Below are 8769 nucleotides of genomic sequence, written 5' to 3'. Positions count from 1 at the left end.
GCTCCACTGTGTGATTGTGTAGGGTATAACCCACAGCTTGTAGGTTTGCTCTTATCGAACTTGAAAAATATTTCTCTGACCAAACCAATATCGAATTTGGCCTTCTAAAATCAAATTTTATGCCAAAAAGGTAATTTGGGCCCTAACCCTTATTTGAGCACAAAAAGTATAAAAAGGTAAAACCTATTTCATTTATGTATGCACAATGGGATGAAAAACAAGACCAATTTGCTTCATTGTTGAATATTCTTTTTTGCTTGACATTGCTCAAAGAGATGAGGATTGGGGAACACTCAAGGTTGGTTTTCGTGCTATTCCAATGTGTTTGCAAGTATTGCTTTTCTCTTGAAGACAATGTAGAGAAAAATTTAAACAAAAAATATAGGCATTTTAGGGTTCTTCACCCAACTTGCATTTTTTTATGAATAGAAATGAATTCTCTAGTTTTTTTTTTTACATGTTGGTTTGTAACTTTTTTCCTATCCATGTTGTTTGTAGGATAATTTGTGTTAGGTATTAAAATGACAAGTACTTCTAGATTTGGGAGCCATCCATGCTTCAACACAAACCTACACCCCTTTGGAAATATGTTGAAATGAGACAACTACTTCTAGGTGGAGGAGGTTTCACATGGATTTGTTCTCCTTTCAAAGTATGATGTAGAATCTCATATGGTCAAGTGAAAACATTTTTGTGCTTTATCCCTCATCAAGGCATCAAGTTTTGTTCATGCATACCAAAATTATTGGCATATTTTCAAGAGGAAGCAAAAGAAGACGAATCAATTAGGAAAATAGTGATTAGTGCTCATCCTTTGCCAAGTCTAAAAAAGGGTTGTAGGTTTCTCCATCACCTTACAATATTGTACCTACAAAGAGCCATCTATTCTTGTTTATACCTTACGAACATGTGACAGATAAGAGAACAAAGGGACACTAGAAATGACATCTCATAATGATGGTATACATATTGTTGAGCAAGAAATAGTTGGGTATATCTATGATAACAAATTAGTCGTTAATGTTGTTCGCTCACTTTATTGGCAAAAAATTGTGAGATCAAATAACGAGCCTCTGAAGTTGTTCAAGGGTTCAAGTTATGAGAAGGTGCACACTTATTGGACAAAGAGTTCAAATATGTAGATAACTCCTTGAAGTCCATCAAGGATTCATGGGTCTACATCATGTTTGATGGATGGAAAGATGTAATAAATCATCTATTGGTCAATGTTAATGTAGTGTCCCCAAAGGGGGCAATGTTTTATAAAGCAGGGGAAGGTCAGGGATAGCCCATTTATTGCTAGCATTCCTTGCCAATCTATTGAGGAATTTGACATTCAAAATCTTGTTTAAGCTATAACAAATGGAGGTAAAAAACTATAGTGTTGTTGGCTCAATGATTGGAGAGTTCTATTGACACATTTTTTTGGAAATCTTATATTGTCCACTCCTTGAACCTAATGTTGCAAGAAATTGCCAACAAAGTTTAATAAATCAAACACGTGCATCTTGAAGTCGAGGGGGTCAATGTTGCAAGACATATTTAGACAATTCTTGATATGGGGGTTGTTGAAGGTAAGCTAGATATAAATGTGTCTTACTTAAGTAAACTTCATAATTTAATTTCAATTTTAAGTTTTTTACTACTTTGATTTTGAAATAGGCTGTTGAGGCTTGTTTTGCCTTAAATGCACATATGTTGAGATACCTTGTGAAGGTTCATGTGCACTATCTAGCATGGGAATGAAACCTGATTTGAGCATATGGTGGCAATCTAACACTACAAGGGTCACAAACCTTAGGAGAATTATACTAGATGACACTTAGTTGAATCGCGTTGAGTACTTCCAGAGTTTTACAAAGCCTATATTGAACATGAACCAATAAATTGACATGGATATACCTTGTTTGGTAGAGGTATATGATGGTGATGACTCAATGATTAGGAAGTTGAATGTTACAATACATGAAAAAGAGCAAGGTCCCAAAGAAATATTCGTTAAATAACTACAATGAATCAGGGCGAGGAGGTGGAACAAAATGACAACTCCATTACATTGTCTTGCCTATGCATCGAGTCCCAAGTACTATAGTTAATAGCTCCTTATGACTACAAGATTCACCCTTCATAGATATCTTGAATTTGCTCAATGATGGAGGGCAACGATTTGTAGACTCTTTCACCATGCCATATAGCCCATATTGAGGGTTGAATTCATGAGTTTTGTAGCACAAATGATTGTGCTCTTGAAGTTGTAGGACAAGTAAATGGTTGATGCTCCTAGTTGGCGACACTTTCATGAAAGATTGTACCAACACAACCTGTTGCCATCAAAATTTTATCATGCATAAGTTCTTAGTTTTATAAATAAAAACTTATATCTTGCTTTATATATTATTTTACTATTATAAAATTTATTTATATATTACTTTTATTTAGACCTCTTATCTCTCTAATTTCAAAACCTTCATAGATTGCGAACTCTTCTCCAGCTTGGTTAATATTAATGTCCAACAAGAGACCACAACATAGGTCTATGGGATTGGGAGCTTACAACCAAGAAGATAGCCTCAAATGGAACACCAAACAGTGCCGATAAAAGAGCAAGCACAAACCTAAAATAGAAGATGAAGAAGAGAGCAAGAGTCACCTCGAACATGATTAGGGTTTAGGGATCCTTCCTCGAAGGGAAGAAGGACAACAATGATTGAGATGGACGGGGGCGACCAGGGGCTCTGTTTTGTCACTGAGTGTTGCGGGAGGAGTGTTGCTGGCGAAGAGGAACACTGCGGGGTTTCATTCATCTGGAGTGGCCGGTGTCAAGGAAACTATATAGTCGCTTCGTACCTTCGGCATGAGATAAGGGCGAGAAGGTTGTCGTGATAAGTTGTACCTGGGTTTGACCCTTAGGGAAAGATAACTGCAAAGTGTGGTCGCAAAGCTATACGGATTCACAAAGATAGAGTGCAAGGCAACATTGATCTGTGTACCTGAAGAAGTTCGAGAGGGATCTGCACTCTCTAAACAAACAAGAGAATCTCCCTTTGATCTCATAGTATATGGGGCATCTGAAAAGGAAATGGATCTCAGATTCTACCTTCGCCATGGTACAAAGTCTACAAACCTGATCCTCTCTATCTATATGGTGGTCAATCTAAATTTGAAGTCAGTGAGAGTCCACCTGGAAGGAGCCAAGGGAGATATGTAGGGCATGGGGCCACTATCTATGTAAGTAGTTTGGGCACCAAATGATCCTGTCTCGAATATCCAAGAAGTGTTCGACATAGAATGCCATCCTCGAGCGTAAACCCCTCGGAGGATCAACCCAAGTTCGGATATTATACTGCCTATAGATGTCCAGTCTAACATATCTGTTCAACTCCTGCCGAGAGGGGAGGAGGTGAGTTGGAGCGTCTAGTGAAAACGGGTAGGGAGGGAGACGGTTGATGTCTATCCCAATCGATCTCAGGAGGATAGTAGCCTAAGTGTACCAACAACGGGCCCTAGAGGCTGGATCAGAGTCTATAATAGCAACTAAAGAGCAATATGCCAAGTGAGGGTATCTATGTCGACAAATTGGAGCATATACTCCATCTCACACTCCAAAAATGCGGAGGACTTAGTCTTTTGTGCATTTAAACTTGCAACTTCTCTAACACAAAAAATTTCCACAAGGGGAGACAAAGCAATCAGATATTGATCTAGAGCATTTTGAGATGGACGATTTAATTTCCCACCTTGCCACATGTGGAGGAGTTGATGACCACAAACCGCCTAGTAATCATGAGATTGAGATTGCTAGTATCACTTAATGGTGGCAGAAGTGTTAGTGTTGTGGCTAATGTACCTATATGCGGGTCTTCTAATTTACTACAACATATGGATGATTATGATTTTTTACGATCCATTTGATATTTGACCAATGGTGCTTGTGTGTCACTTTGACATTATTATTTTTTACTAAACTATGGTGGTGTGTTTTGCTATGTTATGTGAATGAAAAGCTTTAATGTATATCATGGCAGTTGAGTTTTGATTGTTAATATGATAATTTATTTTGCTATATTATTTGACAATTAAAATAGTGGTGTATTTTTAGCATTATTACTTTCACATATATGTATTTGTTTTTTGTACAAATGAACCCAAAATGGACCCCCTCCAAAATAAATAAATAAATAAATATAGTGAACTCACAAACTAAACTCAAGCCAACATTAAAAAAAAAAACTTAGGTTTTTTGGTGTGGTAGACTCATTGTGAGAAGTATGTAATTTTATAGGTTGTTTTTGTTATAGGTTGTTTTTGGTTAGTTAACTTAAAGCGGTTCTACATATCTCTCCCTTTTATCCACTAATATCTCTTCATTATGGTGGAATATAGATATATTTGGTGATTTCCAAGATTTCTAGTCTCCTCTAAGATCACCTTTGTGGAATTTCGTTTTTTATATTTATTTTGTGGTATTGAAAACTGTAAACAAAAGGATAATAATTCTATCATTTTTTTTTTCCTTAACCACCAATATCTTTGCATTATGGTGGAATATAGATTAACTAGTGTTTTCCAAAAAAAAAAGGAGGTCTCCTTTAAGATCACCTTTGTGGAATTTGGTATTCTATGTTTATTTTGTGGTATTAAAAATTGTAATGAAAAGATACTAATTACATCTAAGTATTTTAGTTTTGCCTATAAAAAAAAACCTCTTAAGGTCTTATAGCATACTAGTTCTTATATACTACGCGTGGTTGTAAAAAAATAATGAACTAAAAGACCATTAACTCAGTATCTTACCACCTTTAATATACGATACACAACAAAACTAATATTAATATGATATAGTGCTATACACCATGTATTGTGCAACAATAGGTATAGTCTTGTACAAAAACATATATTTTAGAAGCTTATGGAAAACAATTTTATTAAAAAGTACATCTTGACTATAACTTGTCAGAAGTTCTTGCTCTTACTATACATATCATTCTCATTCCATGAAGGGTCAATGTTTGAAATGCCTTTTGGATCTAACCCATTTTGTTGTGAAGTCCTCCCCATGATTCACATGAGACCTTCGCTTTCTAGAAGTCAAGCCCTTATAAAATATCCAGTTCTTGTTGGTAGTTTAAAATTATGGCAAAAACGGGGTTCAATATGCAAAGCTTTCTTCAAAGTTGAGAAACCCAATTGGTGAGCTTGTTTATTTTATTATCACCTATATATACATATACAAATATGCATGAACACGATGCAACCAACCGTTTTTTAATGATACCTATATGCTAATGGTCACAACATTACTTAATAGTAGATTATTCACAACTTACATTATCACACAACTAAAATAAGGACTTGCCACTTGAAACGAAGAGAAATGATAACAAAACAAATATGATAGAAACCCTAGTCATATCACCCAAGAAAAGTTGCAATTTTTATAATATAATGCCAACATTATTATGTATGGTATTGTGGAAGGAATAACACACGAGCAAATTCCAACAAAGCTTTCTAAAAATAATCCAAAGTTTAGTTGCGATAGAATTAAAACACCAAACCATTCACCATATATCAGATATGGAAACTTAAATGCAATCCAAAGCAAATAACACCATAACACCACCAATTTTTTTGCATGGGAACCTTATTAAGGGAAAAACCATGGTGGGGTCAAATCCACTAGATGATGTACTAGCATATAGAGAACCTTGTTAAATGTTGATGAGGAATGCACATGCATTCAAGCACTCACTTGGAGCTCATTGCTCAATTACAACAAAAGCAACAATCTAGATTGGAGAATAATCCAATTATATCAAGAACAACAACCCAATAAGTGGAGAGCAATCCACTAAGATGAATTGACTGAAAGCATCAACTATGCCAATATAGTTCCTTTGAAGTACATTATTAAATTCTAGTCATAACTTTGATCAACAAACTTTGGTTTCCATCTCTGATCCAAAATCATATAATCAGTTCTATTGATTGGGCAAATTAAATATTGACTGAAAAAGTACACATGAAAACACAAAAACATCAACACAGAGAACATCAAGATTTACATGGGAACCCAAATTGGAAAAAAGCCAATGAGAAGCTAATTATAATGAAATGAACACTTGTTAGGTTGACATTGTTAAAGGTGATTTTTAGAAAGGCTCCTTGCTGACTTTTCTTTTCTCATTGCATGTTGGCTCACTACCCTCATACAATTGGATGATCAATATAGATACATTAGGCTATGAACTAATAAAGTTAGCATCTAAATATGCATGAACAATTTAATAGTTAAACACAACCACCACTAGTAGATACAATTCTCTAATCTACTACTATTGATTTGTAAGCCTCCTTTTGATCTTCAAACAATTGCCTCAAATAATCTTTGCTCACATACATCACTACCACCAATTCCTACTATACTTTGCACACAACACATTCATGCCCTCTGGATATAAAAGATCTTATTTATTTATATAAGTATTCACTCATACATGTGTCAGCCCACACCGAATGTGTGTAATGATCCCAAAGAGAAAGATGTTACAATTACATTTAATATGTAGAATTGATCCTAAATCTAGAACATATATCAACACACTACAACATGACCCTTCGATAGATCACACTTAAGATACTACAATGCTTATTACAGATTTCAAGAACATGTGAATACCACAACCAAGTCCAAAAGATGAACCATGAAAAAAGGTTTTCTTTTTTTGGAGAGGAATTGATGTTTGGCAAGGAATAATGTAATGTAAAAGTGCTTTGTTTACATGAATTAGATTGTTGAATTATTTGTTCTTTTATAATGTTTTTTCCTTTTTTTTCAACTTTTCGGATTAGACATAACAAGAAATTTTAGTTAACTGAGATCACGTATAGATGATTCTTGAAAAAAATTGACACAAATAATAACCAAAGTCATCTGTCGAATGACACCATTACCTACATATCATAAATATATGAAGGAACCTTATAGCCATAATAATTGCCACGAATTGATAGAATATTTAAAATACACCTAAACAGTGAAACCATACAAGTGCACCAAAATATATGGAACATGATTAGATCATCATACACTTACCAAGAAGGGCTAATGGACACCAAAATGTTTATACTAAACCTTCTTTGTACACAACCAAAAATGTTGTTCCATCACCAACAACCAATCGAAACCACTATAGTGTCGAAATGGAGGTTTTGACATCAATGACAATAAATGCCAGCACCAACCCAATGAGTCTAGCAATCTCCCCCTTTGGTATTGATGGAGAAACTCCAAAAGATAAATTCAATAAGTTTCCTAATATGTTGATTTGCCGAAAATTCAAAACTCAAAAAGAACCTTTGAGTAGATGCAACATTTGTGTTCTCCTTCTCTCCCACTCTTGGCCACGAAGACAAAGGGCCAAAAAAAACTAAATTTACTAAAAGAAAAATAATAATTTTAACTTAAAATACCTTCTTGTACCTCTTCTTTAAAAGTTGGATACTCCTTCCATTTAGCAATAGCAATCCCCATGCAAGCTCACAAATTGTCACACTCCATAAGTTTGTCAAATGACTTTGTCCATTCCAAAGACTGAGACTATTGCTCATACTTCTCTACAACGATTAGGATGCTAATTTATCCCAATCTGACTTCAACCATATCCTTGACCAACTGGAAAGTCTTGATCAAGTCCTCTCTTTGTATCTACTACAACAACTCTGCCTAGAGCTCTCCAACTTTGATTATTTGCTTCCCATCTCTATTCTTAAAAATATCACGTCTTTCCAGTCTTGTTCAACTCTGTTTCAATCATCTCACTATGACCTTTGAGGTTATCAGTTGTATTGTCTTAAATTGGAAGCACTCCAATTTAATGAAGGTTTATCACCTATTTAATGTGAGATCATCATCTCCTTTCATCTCTCATTTTTTCCCTTTTTCCTAGGTAGAATTGGGGTAAGACCTAATTGAGCCTCTTTAAAGCTTCTATTTTCATGGCGTAAAGCTTGAGGTAGGATCTAACTACCTAGGTCCTCCCTTTTCTTCACCCAATCACTTAGAATCGCTTATCCACATCGAAATGACAATATCTGGAGTTTTGTACTTGATTTTAAGGATTCAAAACCTGTTTTGGGATCTCGAAGGAATCTCAGAGGTTTTAGACCTTGGTTGATAGGGACATAATGCACCTCGATCTAATCAAGGATGCAATGTGCCCCTGATGGGCTAGTCAAGGATGTAGTGCATCTTATTTGGGCCTTATTTTGGGTCCTCTTCTCGGATCTTGTGTCCGGATAGTATTGGGGTGCAAACTCCTAGGTGGGTCAGCCTATAGGAGTTAGTCAATTCAAGCCCTTTATAAACCCATCCATTTCTTCATTTTCACATCGTGAATTCACAAGATCAAGCACTCGCGTTCAAGTATTCAAGTCTTCATGCACTCAAGCATTCAAATCTTCGAGCATCATTCAAGCAATTCCTCCATTAAAGATCATGGATTTAAGCATCAAGCCATTGAACAAGTTTATCTAGCAAGATCTTCTTCAAGGTCGTCTATTTCATCTTCTATATCTATCCATCTTCATCTTCTTGATCCAAATCAATTGGTGAAGTAAGAACACTACATTAGATTTGAGAGATCCTACCATTGTAAGGCGAATTTGTGCATTTAGTTTACATTTTTGCTATTCAATTATTTCAAATCAAGGTTAATTTGTAAATTGGGGGTTGACCACCACAAACCCCCCGTCAACAACAAAAACCTT

Source organism: Cupressus sempervirens, chromosome 10, assembly GCF_028749045.1.
Source record: "Cupressus sempervirens isolate cs-2001-9-10 chromosome 10, ASM2874904v1, whole genome shotgun sequence".
In the NCBI taxonomy this organism is placed as follows: domain Eukaryota; kingdom Viridiplantae; phylum Streptophyta; class Pinopsida; order Cupressales; family Cupressaceae; genus Cupressus; species Cupressus sempervirens.
Note: the sequence above shows the minus strand (reverse complement) of the source record.